Genomic DNA, 19,026 nt, shown 5'->3' with positions numbered 1-19,026 from the left:
CATGTGAATTTATAGTAACTTCATTGCCACATATTATTTTCCCGGCAGTCCTTCTGTAAATGGTGTGTTAGTATCTCCTGGAGGAGCAGCTGGCTTTAGGATTTTACCACTAGCTCATAAAACAGTGAAACTCTACTGTTAAAGCTAAAGCTTCAAGAGGCAGTTTTCAGAGATAAGTTTATTTTAAAAGAAAAGTCTACAAGGGAGATTGATTTGGTGGTTTTAAATGCTGCTTCTGCAAAGCTTTTTGTGCTGTGTTTTCGCCCCTGAACATCTGAAGCCACTTTATAGGGAACCAGAGAATTGTGTGGACAGAGGTATTCTTCCTGGTAATAAAGACACACGGCGAACAGAGTCAGCCTCAGAAAGTCGTCAGCCAGTAATGTTTGTCTTTATTTCCCCTCTGCCTGTGGGCAGGCCCCGCCTCGCTGCCAGTGTCTCATGTTGGGAGGGTCCCTGGGTCCCCGGGCTCCTGTCTGCTGTTCTGGAAGCCCCCACCGCAGAGCATCCTGTACCTGTGTGCCATCGCTCGAGATATATTTGAGTAACTGGCTATCGAATCTAATAAGATTATTCAAAAGAAGTATTGATGGTAGGTGAGAATGTAATGTGCTGCCGCTCAGAGTTCATGTGACTTTCAACTACTCGCCAATGCCCTCAGAGCTGTGGTAGGGTCCAGGCAAGAGAGCCGATTGTACAGCTTCCTTCAATACCCAACACTATGTGTGTTATGCAGGCGGCTCACTACCCACCTGATCTCTGCCTAATATCTCCTGCTTCCCTTCAAGGTCAACATTATCCTCCCAGGACAGTGCCCGAGCATCCACACTGTGCAAAGTATTGCACCAGGAACTGTGAATTCAAAGGGACATGAGGAACAGCCCTTGTCCCTCAGGGACTGACATCCAGAGGGTCATCACCTGTTATTGTAATTACTGGCTAATGTGTGTGTGTGTGCACACGTGTGCACGTGCATGTACATGCGTGTGTGTTTGCATGGTGTGGGCGGGCTTGAATTGTGTTTTATTTACCCCCACATCACAGGAGACTCTATCTAACGCTTCTGGCAAAGTAGATGCTCTATATAAGTTAGATAAAAACCCATAATAGTGTAAAGAAAACTGTAATAACTGTGAAACTGAGGTAGTTGTAAGCTTCTTGCATATCTGCAACACAAGCACCAATATCTAAAGGAGGAATTCTTCGATTGTAACAATGGCTGAATAGAGACCAAAGAGTACAGCGTAATGCGGTTTCATGGGAAACTCAGGTCTGTGATAATTAAAAACTGATCACCAAGAAGGACCTCTTCTTGGGATCTTGTCTTCCACTTTAATATTTAAAAATCATTCCACACAAGATCTGTTGAAGTAGAATAGTAATGCTTTGGTCTTTCTACCTGTTGTGAAGCGTCACCTCAAAGCCTAGATTTTAGCTCAGTCATTTCTCAGCGAAGGCAACTGGAGATTCACTATCTACACTGAGCTTGCTCGGGGCTCTCTTTTTGATCACTGTATTAATTTAGCAGGAGAGCTTCTGTCTAGAGCAGAAGGAGCCCTGGCACCCAGGAAGTGGCGGATGCAGGCAGCACAGTGGTGTGAGAGCTCTGGGGACGGGGCGGGGCCTGACGAAGCCACAGACCCGGTGCCCCGCGGTGCCACCGAGGCAGACGTTCCTCTTCTGACATCGTGTGTTCAAAAAGGAACCGGGTTTCACCTGAAGAATTCATTGGCCATTTAAATAGCGAGGACTTGGCCTTGCAATGTAGGAACTGTCATGTCACTGCCAGTAATCCACGAGGAAAAAATAAACGACCGACTGTGTGACGTCACGCTTTTCATTAGGGCTTCTCCCTTCTGCCCTGTTCCGTCTGCTCCCGCCTGGCGTTTGGACTCCAAGTTAGAAGAATCATGGCGCAAGATACCAGCTCGAAATTCGCACGCTACTTTTCTTTTGACATCCCTGATTTATTTTCCGCGAGAGCATAGAGATGTGTGGTTTGTAGGGCTTGGGGAGGGGGAGATGGAGAGGGAAGTCTGGTATTTACCTCGAGAATGGTGTTATTCAAAGACCAGGAAAGAAATCCGATGTTTGCTGCGGCTAAATGACAGTATTTATTATGTACTCACAAAAGGGTGAAAAAAAGCTCCTGTTGATTATTTTGACATCACACTGCTTGCAATCCATGAGGGACTAATTATGACACGGCGCACTTCATCCTGCAACCTGAATTAGCTGCACTTTTAAAGGAAGGTCCTCATTCACGGCGTCGTTTGTCACACGGCGAGAGTCTGCATCTTCCTGTGCTCTATTCTTTACGGGAGGTTTGATCGTGAACTCGGTGGCCTCTCTGAATGTAAGCACTCCTCGTTCAGATCAAACGCAGGCACACGGCTGTCTGTGCGGGGAGCCCTCTAGAATGCATGCACCTGTGGGGAAGGGGGCTGGGAAGAGAGGGTCCTAGGGAACAGTACATGACAACAGATGAAAATGCCATTATGCCGCTTGTGCTGTTGGGTGACCAGGACAACTCTTGCTTTCATCTTCTCGCTTTAACAGGGAAGAGATTTTCTAGTGCAAAGTTGCTAAACCGAGTGCAGCACTTGGACCCAGTGAGGTGGCTCTGTGGGCTCCTCCCTCACCGCTGCCAAGCTCGGACGTGGAGCAGGCTCAGACTTGGCCCATCATTTTCAACGTCAGGAGCCAGAACACAGAAGTCAATCCCGAGAGAGGAGAGAACCCGTGCACGGAAGGAGCAAGCAGCGCCGGCATCCCCTTCCCAGCCTGAATCCACGACTAACGCGGGCTCGGAACGGAGACCCCGCGCGGCGAGGGAGGGCACTGCGGAGGGTCATGGGGGGACAGGGAAGGAGGCCGGGGCTTCCTGCGCTATCAGTAGGGCCCGGGGGTTCTGACCGTGGAGCTCGTGGGTTATTGAATCCTGGCAAATACATCCCTAGTTACTGACAACCAACAACAAAACCTCCCAAACTGCAGAACTACAAAGAATCAATGTGATCAGGGGCTAGGCTGACAGCGGTGATTTGAAATTTTTATTCATGGCTTTCAGAACACTGTATATTTGAAAGATGCTTTCCAATCATTCTGAGCAGTTTTTCTTTGTGACAGTCCAGCAAGGTCACCCGGGATTGCTCTGACTGACAGATGATGACACCTGGATGAAGTGATTTGCAAGGTCACAGGCCAGGCAGATGGAGAGGTTTGGGACCAGGTCCCAAGTCTCTGGGATCCCAAGTGTGTTGTGCCCAGTGAGCCCGCGGTCTCTGGGGAACAGGAGCGGGGAGGGCAGCGTGTGGCTCCTCCCGGGGGTCCACGCTCACGGTCACAGCAGGCAGGGAGGCTCCTGCGTGTGGGGCGTCTGTGCGCGCTGCTCTCGGGAGCCGAGGAGCCAGAGGCCTGTGCAGAATCCAGCTCGGACAAGGGGATCGTAGCCGCGGCGTCCGAGAAGTCACGGGCTTCTGCTGAGGGCAAAAGTCCCTTGCAACAAAGACCCCGAGCCTCAAAGGAACACTGGGGGACCCAATGTGGTTTGTTCATCCCACCCCTGGGAACTTGGGGCCTTTAAATCTTGTGAAAAATGAACTCATTGTAAATGTGTGATGTAATTTATTTAGCCAGAAAAACAATCTTTTATTTACTAACTTATTTCTTCGAGAGCCCAGAGTATCTTACCTTGGGATCCCAAACAACCGTGATCCTTGAAGGAATTCCGCCCCCCCATCCTGTTGGTCTGTCCTGTTTCTGTATCTAACATAGAAGAAAAATCCAATAGCATTGAAGTTAAATAATACATTTTTTCCCTCCTAGAACCAATAAATCTGTTTAAAGATGCATTACTACTTTTCTTGCGGGATAATTTAGACTATGTATCAAAAAAGGAAAATCAATAGTTTTTTCTATTACAAATAATTGCCTGTTTGACTCTTTTCCACTTTTTCTTTTTTATTTATTTTGGCTTCAAAATATTTCTACTGAGAAGGCCTCGTGCTCTGAGTTCACACCCGGGCGAGTTTCTCCGGGACAGCGTGTGCGTGCGCGGGCCTCTGCCCTCCGGGATTCCGCGCTGTGCGGGTACGGAGGGGCAGGCCCTGCGCTCAGGGAGGGGCTCTGAGCTGTAGCTGCGGATGCGCAGAGCGCTGTGGCCTGCAGGGCCGCACAGCCCCGGAGCAAGCAGAGAAGAGTGTTCCCTGTCCAGGTCCCACTAGGGAGCAAGGGTCAACAGGAGCTGGTGGCCCCATGAGTGCCAGCAAGATTCACCTTTTGTACCCAGGTTTGAACTAGTTAATTACAAAACTGCTTCTTGTGTAAACTGCAGCCTGGAAGAGTCAGTCCAAGGCTCCTCCTCTTTAAGCAGTTTGAACGTGATCAGATGGTTATCCGAGACTTCTCTGTCCAAAGGATATCTGGTTTGGAATTCCTAGCGGGGTTCTTTATTTTCAGATTATTTTTTTTTAAGGAATTATTTGAGAAGAGTGAACATTGCACTGGCTAAATTACATAGAGGTTTATTAGAGCAGCTCTAGATATGCAATCATTCAACAGCAACACCAATTTCTCAGCACCCAGTGCCGGGCACAGAGGAGGGACAGACGGACGGGGCAGCAAACCTCGCAGGCGTGGCTCGCAGTGAGTGCCCAGAGGAGACTGAGGCCATTCTCTCCAGGCAAGTAGAAAGGCTGTGTTGGGGGGTGACAGCTAAGCTGAGCCTTGCAAGGCAGGTGCCCCTTTGTCAAGCGGGACATGAGGCGGTCTGGAGAAAGCATGGGGAGGCAAACACACAGGAGTGTGAAGTCAAATGCACGCACAGGGATGCATGTAATTCCGCGTGACAGTTTGGGTTATCATTTGGTGAACTCCCCCTCTTCCCTCACCTGTGCTTCCCTGCTTCATCCGTGTGGGGTTTGGCCACATGACTTGCCCCAGCCAGTAGAATATTAGCAGATGTGAAGTGAGCAAAGCCCTCGGATGTTCCCATGTAGTTTGACTTGGCTTTTGAGCTGATCAGCCATGGGAAGAGCAGGTGCCAAGCGGTGGCTGGTCCTTCAGCTGGGGCCCCAGAACTGACACAAGTAGAACGGATTAACTTAGAGCCCAGATACTAGCCAAGCTGTCCTGACACCCTGGAGCCAGACCAGACTGAAGCTGCTGCCCCATAGACATGGGGATGGTTGTTATGTGGCACTACTGAGGCAATAGCTGACTATTACACTCAGCAAGGTTGAAACATGGGCTACAGGTACATCATGGACAGCCTTGCCTTATATTGAAGTGTGTAGACCTTACTCTTCAGTAAGAGAGACCACTGGCATGTTCAGGGAGACACACCACAATCTGATTCACATTTTAGAAAGAGAATCATGGCAGCAGCACGGCCATCAGCCTTGTGGGTGTGGGAAGCCAGGAACGGTGAGATAAATAATTGGAATAGCTGACATCCTTCCGACACCTACGACACGCCCAGAGCCATATGCGCCAAGCGCTTTACCTACTTCATCTCATTTAATCCACAAACAAACCTGTGAAGCAAGTGCTCAGATCATTTCTGTTCTGTAGATGATGTAACTGAGGCACAGACGTAGTCTATTCACTGCAAACCTTGAACTCTTAACTGCTAAACCAATCCGGTAAAACGTCTGATAAAAGGTCTAGTAAAAGGCAAAAACAGGTCTGAATTAAGGTAGTGCAGGGGGGCGGGGGAAGGTTTGGTCTGAAAAATAATAAGAAGGAAGAACCCACAGGAGATGCTCACCCACTGCACGTGGGAGGGGAGGGACCACAGACCTTCCTGCCCCAGCTGCAAATGTGGCGCACCCAACGCACTGCGGGGCTGTAACACGCCTTAGGGGCTTCACTTTCTCAGAATTACCCGCATGGATGTGGGTTCAGACCTGGCTTTGACAGCCCCAGGCAAAGGACAGTTCCGCAGGCTGTTGGTGGAACCAGGAGGGCGGCAGGAGGCAGGCTCTTCGCTCCCTCGGCACAGGGAAGGGGGCTGCTCCAATCCCAGCTCTCACCTCTGGTCCTTGTGGGACCCTGGTGAGCTGGAAACTGAGGACATTCATTCTGAGATGTGCCCAGGCACAAAGCACATCCGGAATTCTCCTTGGAAATGTGGGAACAGTCTGATTTTCCCTGTATGCTCACTTAAAAAATGACTATTCACGCCAAAATTTGCCACTTGGGAATAAACTCTGAGATTTTTCTATTTTCTTAAAAGAAAGTAATGGATTTCTTTGGTAGCACGACAAGCCCCATATTGGAAATCAGATTTAGATATTCCAGCAGTGCCCAAGCAGGGGCACTTTTGAAAATTCTTTGTTTTGAGGGATGAAATTGAACATCTAGTTCTGAATTGTGCGACATTCCACCTCGTGGCCCAATAGTGTGGAAATGTGTATTGGTCCCTGTCATGGGATGGGAGGTTGTGACTCAGTGCCCCCAAATTTTCACATTAGTGATTCACAAAGGTGGGACCAGGATGCATATGCTTATTTGCAAGGTCTGCTCAAAAGCCCTGATGGGAAAAGTCTCCTGGAAATAGAAGGTGCTTTATTTTGGCCAAAGCATCTAATACTTTCCATATACCTCATGGGAATATATGTTTTACAAGAGCGATGAATATTATCTCACAATCTGCCACAATACCTAATATCTATCACATTTCAAAATGAATACAATTGCCGCATAAATCTTAGCACTGGCAATTTTCCTCTCTCTCTGGAAATGTTTTTTAATTGAAAGCATTTTAAGGTTTGAGAGAAAATGCACCAGTTATTTCTGTTAGACTTAAAGTGTATTTGGTTACTTGGGAATAAAATAGCTCCCCCTTAAAGGGAAAAAAAATCCTTTAGGCTTATGTGACAAGTGCATTCGGTAGAACAATGAGCCGGAGCTGCCCCTGCTGGCGTTTGCAGAATGAATGAATGATAGCACAACCTGTGTAAGGAGATTCGCACATGCAAATTCTCAAGGAAAGGGATTTCTTTTACAATTTGGAGAACAAAACATCCCTGTAGAAGAAAATCGACAAAGGTGTGCTTTTCTATTCATACTGTTATAGCCATGTAGCACTAGACATCTTGAAAGGAATACTGATAAAATAAACTCCACGTTTAGCCATTAATTTCCTGTGGGAGCACCTACCTTTCTGATAAAGATTTAACTCTTGTTTCCCTTGATAAAGTTAGGCTGATAATGCAGAATCGCTAATTTAGCAGTGAGGAAATTCAGTTCTTGCCACTATTCTAACATTAGCTATATTTTCTTTCAACTAGATGGAAATTGTGTTTTTCTTTGAAAAACACAAATTATTCAAATTGTGAAACTGTAGAAGCTGTTCAGGTGCCCAGAACACTGTCCCTCAGCTAGACACCTCAGTTTAAATCTCAGGTGACAACATGAGCTCACAGTTTTACCTGCTGTGGTTTTTAGCAGCTGCTCTTGAGTTCGCTGTGGTCTCAACTATCTTCCATAGTCGATAAACAATCAATCCACATTACGTTGGGGGCCAAACAGAAACTATTTTGATTCATGCTAACCACAATTCTGGCTGCACGGAGACTTTAAACCCATGTTTAAATGGAAAAGAACCAGCCTTGGGCAACATAGTGAGATCCCGTCCATATGAAAAGTAAAAAATTAGCCGAGTGTGGTGGCAGCACCTGTAGTCCCAGCTACTTGGGAGGCTGAGGCAGGAGGATCGCTTGAGCTCTGGAGTTCAAGGCTGTGGTGAGCTGTGATCACACCACTGCACTCCAGCCTGAGACTCTGTTTCAAGGATGGGGGGAAAAAAAGAAAAGAAGAGGCGGGACTAGAGTGACGCTGGAGAGGGCGGGTGGTCCTGGTGCAGTTCGGGGCGGTTTCGAAGTGGAGGCGTGGGCTGCCTGCGCTCCGGAGCCGGATGCTGAGGCCGGCACGTATAGACCACGTGAGCCCACGGCAGAAGCAAACCTGAAACACCACTTCCCTCGAATTTTCTCCCTTTTCTTTCTACATTTCTCTTTGATGAAGCATTTTTCATGGGTTCTTAACCACTTTCGGAGGAATAATTTGAGAATTTCAGTTTAAATATTACATAATCGTCAAAGTCCTAGAACATCTCTGGGAGCTTTAGGGGATGCGATATTCACCGTCAGACAGAAATGGGTCGAAATCGTGTTCTCCTGTGTGGTCTGCTAAAGCTTATTAGCAACTTTGGCATGTTTTCAGATTTTTCTGACTTTAAATTTCTCCAACTGTAAAGGGGAAATTATAAAATCTACTTTCAAAGATTTGGCGGGATTAAATGAAACAGTTTAAATGAAGATCTAAAATACGATGAAGGGTGCGTTGTCAGAGAAGAGGGAAGGGTGCTATCCAACAAGTCGTGTTGAAAAATAGCTATGCAGGGGAAACAAAGATTGCATCCTCTCCCCCCAAAAGCCATACGCCAACAAATTCCTGACGAATGGAAGGATCAAAGTAAAAAAGGAAAATATAACAGTATAAGAAGAAATGTGCCATTTAAGTGGTTCCAGGCTAGGAAGGGCCTTCCCATCGCACAATGAAAGGGCACAATCAAAGAGAGTGACTGATAAATTTGGCTGCATGAAGGTTAAACTATTTTGTGTGTCAAAAATAAACAAAACTGAATGGCAAAGGACAAATGAGCAAAAGCCCTGCAAGGAATGTGAAACTGAAAAGTTACTACCCTGAATCTATAGAACGCAATCCACTTGAAAAACACTACCGTTCCAATTTTTTTTTTTTTAAAAAAAAAAACTAAACATAGAAAGATATTTTACTGAGGAAGAAAATGGAAATTGACCAATATGCGAAAAATCCATCCTTTTAGTGTACAAAAATGGAAATTGAAACAACATGCCATTTAAACAGCATCAAATTGGCAAAGATAAAACACTAGAAATAGTGCCCTGGCCACGTCGAGGGTGCCACTGTCTGGCTGAGCTCACGTCTCCCATCCGAGCTGCGGGCTCTGACCCCGAGGGGCACCGTGGCCTCTGTCTCAGGTGTCTCAGGTGACCCTGCCTGGCTGCTCAAATGTAAAGCACTAAAAGCCCTCAAGATTTTCAGGGGCCGTGGGGGTGGGAGGTGGGCACATTTACACTCTGATGGTGGGGTGTAAATTGGTGCCACGCTCCTGGAAACCAGGTTTGGCAGTACAATGTGTCTCGGAGCCCGAAACGGTTCATACCTGTGGATGCAGGAATCCAGTTCCTAAGGTATCGCACCTGCCCAGCTAGGTCTCCACAGCCACCCAGACAAGAGCAACTCTCTCCCCATCTGCCCACACGCGACCTCCAGCCCCTCACAGAGCACCTTCTGCCAGCAATTATTTCTTAGAGATTCAGAAAACCTGCACAAATCCAAATAAGAGCACAATTACAGTTACCATGGAGACCACAATGCCGTCGCTCTATCCTGTGCTGTAAGCCACTTGAGGGGCCCCGGCCCGCCCTGACGCCGTGGCCGTGGAAGGACGCTGCTGTCCATGCTGAGCACGCCAGTTCCCACGCGAGCTGCCGGCTTTGACCCCAAAGGGCATGGTGGCTTCTGTCTCAGGAGGCCACTCTGTGTCCCCAGCCTCCCCCTAGGGCTGCTCATGTCTTCTGGAGTCCCTCCCAAAAACAGCCTTCTCTTCTGATCACAGCCTTCCTCCCCACAGGGCCGGCGGTCAGGAGAGGTCCCCTCCAAGCCCCATCCCACATTCCCAGCAATGCGGCAGGGACGACCCTTCCTGTGCTCATCACCCCCATCTCTTGCAGCAGGCAGCAGGCTCAGTTTGGGTGCAGGCTGCGCCTCTGCTCTAGGGCCCCACACACCGGTTACATGGTCAGAAATTCCAGATAAACTACGTGGCTGACAACAGAGGAATGTTTATACAGTTGAGTACACACGGATCTGTATTTATAACCCCACGTCTTCTTCTGTCTCTAGCCCTCTGCTTCCTCACCTGGTCCCTGCTGCAGCTCTAGGGCCAAGCTGAGTACCTGGCACCAAGTGGATGTTTGTTAAATATTTGCTGACTGATTTACGAATATAGCCATTAGATGGACTACTACACAACGTTAGGGGAGTGTTTACAAATAATGTTTGGTAACCTTAGGTGATGTTCAAAATAAAATGTTAAGTTTCAAAGGCAGAATAAAAACTATACATGTAGTATTAACCCAATTTCATAAAAGAACCCCAAAATCAGTGCATGCAAGAACTGGAAGGAAATGCACCAAAATGTTCAAAGTAATTATGTGTGGTAGATGAAGTTACAGGTTACATTTTTACTTTATTGTTTATAATTTTTTGTCCTTTTTTTAGAACAATAAGCCTATGTTACTTTTACAGTCAGCAAGAATGATACGTTTATGTAAAGTATCTCTGTTTGCCAACAAAGTTTAAGAGGTGCACCCCAGGTCACAGGTAAGTGGCCGAATTGAGATGGGAATATCCTTCTGCTAACACCTTCACCCACCTTTCCTTCTTCCCCAGGAAGCTGCCTTCTCCTCCTCACCAAGGAATCTTCTCTACTATTTGCCAACTTCACCATCATTGGCTCATTTCAATCCTTTTCATCTATCTAAATGCACCTGATTTGTAAAGATAATCTCACACTCCTTCCAGGTCAACCCTATGAAATGCTATTTGGACGTGGAAGGCATCGTGTTGGTGCCTCAGTTCAATTCCTATTGTTAATGGATGCCTGGTGCAGTGCCCGATGCTGCAACGCTGGCACGAAGAAATCCCATCTCATCCTGCAGAGTTTACGACACAGGGGAAAGCGCGTACCTGGGAGAGGCTGCGTGTGAAGATTCAGGCATGATTTCGGCTTGCAATTCTCACATTTCAGTGCTGCTTACATGGTGTTTCCACATCCTTTATCTTATTATTTTTTGAGATTTTCCATAAAGTTATCTATACAATGTACATTGTGGTTCCTTTTTGCTCACAGGCCGTTACGTATGAATTTTGCATAAAATACCCCACACAGGCCTCAGCATCCCAAGGCCTTTGTATTTCCCTGTTCCAGGCTGTTTCTTCCCTCCCTTTGTGATGAATCCCAGTAATGCTGGTGTCTGAGATGCGGAGAGGTTTCCTACTCTCGTTCATTCCTCTTACTGTGCTCCTCGATTTTACTTCTCCCTTTTTTAGCTGGAATGTGCTCATCTTCCAAATGCCACTGCCAATGTTTCTGGCTCCTGAAAAGTTACATTCAGCTATTCCCACCGTGTGGATGGAAAAGGTGCTGTCTCCCACGTGTGCGTGTGCGTCTCAACCTGCCCTCCTGGCACAGAAATCCTGTCGATTCTGCTGCCTCCTGTCCCTCTCCTCTCGCAGAGCCCACCTCCCCGCAGCTGCACCCACTGCGTCCTTCCTGCCGCAGCTCGGGGCACGGCAGGAAAGCGCCTGAGCGCTGCCTCGCTGCGTGGTGTCGAGACCGTGTTTCGTTCAGCCCCAATCTATTCAGAGAGATGCAACCCATTGTCCACCTCCAGGCACCCCCTTCTCCTGAGCTAGTTATGTGCCCACTCATTCTTGTTCATCCACTCACTTCCATAGTCCCTCTGCCAGCATCTCTTGAAACAGGGTCACTGAAGGAGCAGGACGGCGGGAGGGCTGGCCGCGTGCATAGGCTAGGATAGACCACAGTGGCAAATGCTTTCATCTGGGGGCACAGAATGGAAGAACTTGCACTGTGGAGGATTTGAGCAATGGCTGAGCCAGACCCGGCCTTAGAGGGGTGCATAAAAGCTCACCCAGCGGTGCAGAGAAGCGTGTCATGGTTGAGGAAAATATACGTGCAAGTCGCACCAGAGGGGGGCAGTGCAGAACGATCCGAGACACCTGCAGGGCAAGCTCCAAGCGCACGGGTCTGCCCGCACCTTGCTGGGATGTGAGCCTGTGAGCGTGAGGCCCTGGTGCTGTTTCCACCCTGCCTGGCACGTGGGATGACGCCTGTCCAGCAGCTTCCTCCCCCCACGGGCAGGTCGCACCAGGTCCTCTGGGTGGTCTGGGGGTGCCGGCTGGCTCCCGTCTCTGGAAATGCCCACTCTGGTCCCTTCACCTGGGGTTCCCCTCTCACCTCTTCCCTAACTCCCCCTTACCCCTCAAAATACAGTCAGACAGATGCTGTGCCTCCCCAGCGCCCAGGTGGTCGGTGATCCTTCTGTCTCTGCCTGCTGTCCCCGTCTGTCCGCTGTCCCCGTTTATCTGCCGTGGTTTTGCTGGGAGCTGGAGGACTGGCCCCTGGAGGGGGTCCCTGTGTGTTGTTAGTGACAACCGGGTGTGGCAGGCTGGCCTCTACATGGTTGGGACACATCGGGGAGAGAGTGTGACCGTCCCTCAGCCCCTGTGGGTTTGGGGCTCCTTCCTCATCTGCCTGCCTCTCCCCTCTCACTGTAGGGGCATTCGTGCTCTCTGCTGACACGCTGCCATTTCAGTGGGCACGTCAGCTCCCTTTCCACCCTTACCGCCATGCACGCCGCTGGGGCTGCCGTAACAGCTGCCTGGACCGCGGCTTAAACACAGATGTTTGCTGTCTGGCGGCTCCGGAGGCCGCAGGTCCGAGATGAAGGTGCCAGCGGGGCTGACCTCTCCCGAGGCCTCTGTCCGTGGCTAGCAGGTCTCTCCCCGTATCCTCACTGCTCGTCCCTCTGTGTGTGTCTGTGCCCAATCTCCTCCTCATATAAGGACATCAGAAGATTGGATCAGGGACCACCCTAATGACCTAGTTTTACCTTCATGACCTCTTTAAAGACCCTGCCTCCAAATGCAGCCGCATTCTGAGGTTCTGAGGGTCGGAGCTTCACCAAATGGATTTCAGGACACACTATTCAGCGTTAATGGTTTTGCTTCTGCTTTTCCAGCTGCTCCCGTCCCTTGCTTTGCTCCTTTGGGGACTCAGGCAGAGTCACTCCTTTCGGAGTCGGGCGGGCCTCCCTGAGCAGACTCTGTTTTACCACCACGCCCCGGTTCAGCCGCAGCCTCCCTACTCTGTGGTCCCCTCTGAGCACACAGTTCTGTTTTCTCCGGTCCCGGCTGAGTTCCCGTCACTTACTTGTCCTGGCAGGTGTTACTGGCTCCTTTATTTCCCCTTTGCCTCCGGCCCTTCACACTGGGCCATCTGTGCCCGGCTCACTTTGTATTTAATTCACCAAACACTTCCCGGGCACCTACTATGCGTCAGGCCCTGTGCCGGGGAGGCCCCGGTCGCTGAAGATGAGGAAGGCCTGTGCCCCCTTCAGGGATGCAGGGTCCCATCGAGGGGCTCAGCCCACGGCCACGCACAAGCAAGGCTCTGCCAAGCAGGGGCCCTGGGCCCTCCCAGCATCTGCCCCACGGCCACTGGCGCCTGCATGGCGGGACTCTCGGGCAGCACACTGGCACGTGGGAGCGCGGGCACTGCCCAGGCATCACCGTTTACTTTGTGCAGAACCACAGGGGTTGCTGGGCACAGTAAATGTTAAATATGGCTTTACTGCCATAACAGGTGGAGAACGATGATTAATAAGATGGTCACTGTGGTGGTGGTAACGTCTAGAAAGGTATGAAGAGGACACAGCCTTGAAGGAAGAGCAGTGGCTCAACAGGGTGCACGAAAGGGAAGCTCTAGAAAGAGGGAATTGGCAGAAACATGAAGATACAGAGCTGCCCGGCGAGCTCAGAGGCCATGGCAGGCGGGCAGGCAGGCAGGGGGGCTGGGAGGAGCCCCTGTGCGGCATGCAGGGAGGCTGGGCCGTCCCGGCTGGGGTCTCCAGCGGGGTGTGAGCCTGTGCGGGACTCAGACTGGCTTCTCCCCCCTGCCCACATGATGGACTTGCCAATGGAGCTTTCCAGAAAGCTACACCTAGGCCCCACCTCTGGGAGTTCTGACCAGGGATCTGCCCTTGGAGTTCCCGTCCCACGACGCTGGCAGAGGCAGAAGCTGAGCATCACTGGATCCCATCAGCTCCCCCTAGCTGCCCTCGTCCTCCCTCTTTTACCGCTAGAGTCTCTGTTGTCCTCCCTGCTCACGAGAGCGGGACCATCCTCTCGCCCTCCGTCCTTCTGTCCTGCCGCAGCGAGGAGGGATGGTGCGGTGACAGCACGCTTGACTCAGATAAGTCAGGGTGCAGATCCCCGCGCCCCTGCAAAGGCAGGACGTCTCTAACCTTCCTGATCCTCTGACGTAAGAACAGCGACGCCCGTCTCCAGCACAGCAGCCTCTCCTGCCCTGTTCTTCTCCCTCTGCCCCACAGTCCATCTGCCTTGTGTCTTTTCCTTCTGTGTTCCCAGTACAGCCGGTTCTTAAGTGTCTCCTTCCCTGGCCACAGCTGGGGAGGAAAGTTGACTGTGTTTTCCTGTCCCTGGTCAGCGGTGTCACCACGGTCTCCGTGGACGCCTCCTCTGTTAGCCTCCGAGCACCACGTGGCATCCTCTCAGACACGCTCTGCCCTCCCGCGTGGCCTGTCCCTCCTCGTGCCCTGAGTGCTACCGGAGTGAGGTTTGTGCGGCGCATCCACACTGGGAAACTCTCCTGATCCAACCTGCCACGGGGAGGGGGTACCACGGCCGTCCCTCTGCGTTAGCCGTGGAGAAGTCAAACCAGTCGCCAAAGGATTTATCCGAGACCGCACAGGAAGATTCTCCCACTCTCTTTCCTCCTGTGGGCTCCCAGAGAAAACTCAATATTTTTCTGTCTTATTTTTGAGTGGTTTTCTAGAGAATATTAGCCACTGGCACTGCTGTAAAATGGGAATCTTGGTGGGGGCCCTGGTGTTTGTCCTCCTTTCCTTAAACGAACACTCACGTTATGAGTGGAGTGGGAGAGAGGACAGGCAGCCTTGCGTCAGGCGGCAACAAACCCAGATGACTGGGCTCGGGTTAGTGACAGCTAAGTTAGGAGACTCCCCTGGACACCCTGTAGGTGCTGTGCGTCCTGCTGGTTCTTGCTCAGAAAGAGAGAACAGCCACCTGACGCACCTGGGCCCGCACGCCTGACCCGGGCTCGTTAGGCGGGACCGTCCCTCCTGATGGAGCAGCGCTATCCTCTTGGAGGTGATACATCTGGAACCACACATTTCAGCACATCTGGAGAGCAGGGAAAAAAATAACCCAGAAGCAAAGCATTGGTAAATGTCAGCTGTTTATTGATTTTCCTATTTGGAAGCAAAATACTAAGCAAAACAACTGAAGTTCGACTCTGGAAGCCCGTCGCTGGTAGCCCGGGGGGAGGTGGCGGAGACATGGCCCAGCCTCCGAATGTGCATCACCTGGGCGAGGGAGCGTTTCCTGAGCCCCCTTCCTCCCCGCCTGAGCAGTTGCTGCAGAACCCTGCTATAATGAACTCATTGCTATTGTTACACTAAACACCAACAGTACGGGTTATTTTAATGGACATATTGCTTTAAACTGAGCGTTCACCATCTGTTCATTCCCTAATTTTGAATGCAAAAAGAACATATTTCACAATTACATCTGTAAGTAATGATATAAGTAATTTAAATGCATGTATATGTTCACACAATGCAGTAGACAGCTGGGATTTTTTCCCCCCACTCTTATGTTTCAGGCACAAATCAAGGGAAAATATTCACTTGTTCCTTATATAGTGCATTTTCCCATTTATGTGAAGTTGTTTTTGCAGGAAACAAGGTTTTTCGCCCTAACTGTACCTAAGAGTTCAAGTCAAGCTCAGCAAACTAGACCACAAAGTCATTTTTACAATGCTCGCCTTGTCTTTGTCCAAATCCCCTCTGGCTTGAATGACAGCTTGGCAGATGCCAGGCATTAGACTCATCAGCTTCAATAGATGGTTGGGAGGGGCCAGGTCAGGCTGCGTAGGCCAGCATTTCTCTCAGTCCCTGCCCTGGGACGAGACTGCAAGAAATGCCCCCACAGAAGGAGGCGTCTGAGGGCAGTCAGTGTGCCTCCCGGGTGGGACCCCCAGGACAGAGGGGTATCAAAGATAGGGTGCCAGGGACGGCCAAGTCACTGGGCACAGTCCAGGGAAGGGGTGCTTGCTGGGGGTGGGGTGGGAGAGAGGGGGGATGGGGGTGTGGGGGAGGACGCCATGGGTGGATGACTCGGGAACTTTGCACCCACAGCCTGAAGAGGTGGAGGCCCCACAGCTCACCTAGCGCCATCTCTCCATCTAAGCTCAAGGGCAAGGTCCAGACACGATGCCCTGACACGTGGAGCAACATAGTGTGACCAGCACTCCCGTGGGGTCCTGGGGTGACTGTGCAGGGGAATCCACCAGATGGCAACTCCGGAATCTACTTGTCTCTTGAAAACTCAGTCCTTGCATACCAGCTTGCTACAGATAACACGAACTGTGGCTGCTCTTTTGAAAGCAATATATATATTTTTTTATCCATTACCAACACATATAAAAAATATTTGCTTTTGTGATGTCCCATGACCCCATAAGGAGATAGAATTGTTTAAAGGCTTTTGCATTGTCCATATTCTAAGCAAGAACGGGAGGAACTTATAAATCCTCCAGCGTGACATCATTGCAGTTTTATATCTACATACTCCATATTTATTGTGCCTGTTTTTTCTGGCATCTGTGCCATAGCTTACGGAGTGGATTTGCATGGGGACTTATGTTACCGTTCGCAAGGACTCCCTATAGAGATACTTCCTGAGCTTGCAGTAGTTTTGATTTTTTAACTGCATGTAGGCAACACATTTATTATTTTGTTCTTAGACAAAAGTGCTAGCTTGAACTGATGGAAGGTTAATTTCTGGAACATTATTAACAGCTTAAAAATTTGGAGATGCTGTGCAAAAGGATGAAATTGCATTAAGGGTTCCGCATAATACATTTTTATTGACTGTGGCTCACAATGACCCATGAGAAAGGTGAACTGTATTGGCTTCACTATAACAGGTGTTACTGTGGGCACACATTTAGATAGAAACTATTTATAATCTTTAACTATGAAAAGGCTTCCTGATATACCTCAATATTAATTTATTCAACTCTGAATTTACTCTTAATTTAGCATTCATTCCAAATTTGATCAAAACAATCAATAAATTGCATTTTCAAAGAAATTGGCTTGACTCTCTAGTTACACAGCCCATATAAATGGGTTAAAAAAACAATCATAAAACGTGAAAATGCAACCATTGCGCAGCTATCCCTAAATCAAGCCACAATTCAATCCACCGTGAGTTTGCATTGAGTTTTCAACTTACAGGTTCCTCGATATGGTTAGAGAAATACTCTAATAAAACTTTGCCAAATTTTCAAGCTTTGGAAAGGAGCGCGGTGCATCTGTATCTGGCATAAGCCCGACGGCGTGTTTGACCTGATGCCAAGGCTGTGAAAAATGTGGACTTTTGCTCTAGACTCCCTGGATGGTGAACCTCCTGTGCCTCAGTTTCCTTAGCTGCAGGATGGGGACAAAGGAGAGTGCAGACCTCACACGTACAGAGTAGTGAGGAGACCTCTGCAGGTAACACAGCCTTGCTACAGCCACATGCCATCGCTCATAGAAGAGGTTTGGAATGTTTGCAACACTTCATCACTATCTCGAGACTGACATTGTAAGGAATTCCTATCAAATCCAATAGTTTGTCCTTTCTCTTGGACACAAGGAGGAAAAGGCTGTGGCTCAGGTTTACTGTCTCGCCCCTGGCGACTCTCCAGCAGGCACTTCCTGACACGGAACCTGGGAATTCCATCTGCCTGAATGAGCTGTTGAAATGCAAGGTCCATACGCCCCAGGCCTGGGGGGGAAACCATGAGTTTGCCCAGCACGATCATCGTAAGGGCTGGGAAATCTGGGCACCTCGGCCAACATGCTGCAGTTGTCACTCATCATTCGCCAGCATACCCAAGGAAAGGGCAACAGCAACGTAATCAAATTAAGGAAATGAGTGAAGCAACAGATGTGAATGGAATTGGAGGAAAGACACAGAACACACTTCCTCCATGTACTTCAGATAAAAACATTTTTAAGTCCTCTTGAAACATGTCAGATTGTCAACACCCAAGTCAGGCCCAGGAAAACCTAACACTGAACTTCTAGGAGGTTGGGCCGTGTGGGAGAATATTCTTTCAGATGAAACAGAGATCAAACACCAAGTTAGGCCTGGGGATGTCAGTTTTCTATTTCAAAAATGGCGCTAATGTGTCTTTAGCAAAGCGAGCACATTAAGCGGGAATACATGCTCATTCTATGGTGACTGGTTTCCCAGCCTGGGAAGAAGGTAGCCGTCAACACGGACATAACTCTGTCAGGGCAAAGGTTTGCCTTACAGCTTCATGATTACTCTGTAAATGATGCCATATCTGGAGCATTTAAAGTTCTAGAAGTGAGTTACATTCTCTCTTTATTGTTGAATTGGGATCATTTTTTTTTTTTTTCAATTCTACAACATAAGGGAAAGGTGAAAGAATTTTGTAAGGTCTTGGAAGAGCCAAATCCTGGAAATCCTTACAACCTCCCTGAAAACGCACAAGGATTTGCGTCTGGCTCGAGGCCGATAGCAAGCAGATACGAGCTGACCCTGACATTCCAGCGCTCTGGCCTTTTAAGCTGGTGACAACAGAGGGCTTCGAGCAGGGGAGGTGTGAGTCCCTGCAGAGAGCAGAGCAGCTGTGCCTCCTACCCAACACCTTGCCCACGTACCGGGTTGTGTCAGAGCTGGTGTGGCAGTCGCGGGAATGATAGATGAACCGTGGGAAGGACAGCCTGAGGAAGAACTGGGGAGGCTGGGGCTTGAATGCCGGCGGGGGTGGGTCGAAGGAAACAAAACAAAACAGAGAAAGTAATAGACTCAGTAAAGATAGGCTTGGTGAGCGCACATACACACACACACACACACACACACACACACAAACCCTCACCAAGCCCAGTAACCCGAAGCTGTCGAGGAGGCAGGGTGCGGGGCAGACAATTGCGTGCCAGATGCAGCCCCACTGCCAGGATGGGGTTCTCACTCGGGGACCTGCCTCGAATGTGACCGCCTGAGTTTGCTAATTAAGCAGCCATTAAGGACACCTACATTAAATAG

Source organism: Eulemur rufifrons, chromosome 5 (assembly GCF_041146395.1).
Source record: "Eulemur rufifrons isolate Redbay chromosome 5, OSU_ERuf_1, whole genome shotgun sequence".
Lineage (NCBI taxonomy): Eukaryota > Metazoa > Chordata > Mammalia > Primates > Lemuridae > Eulemur > Eulemur rufifrons.
Note: the sequence above shows the minus strand (reverse complement) of the source record.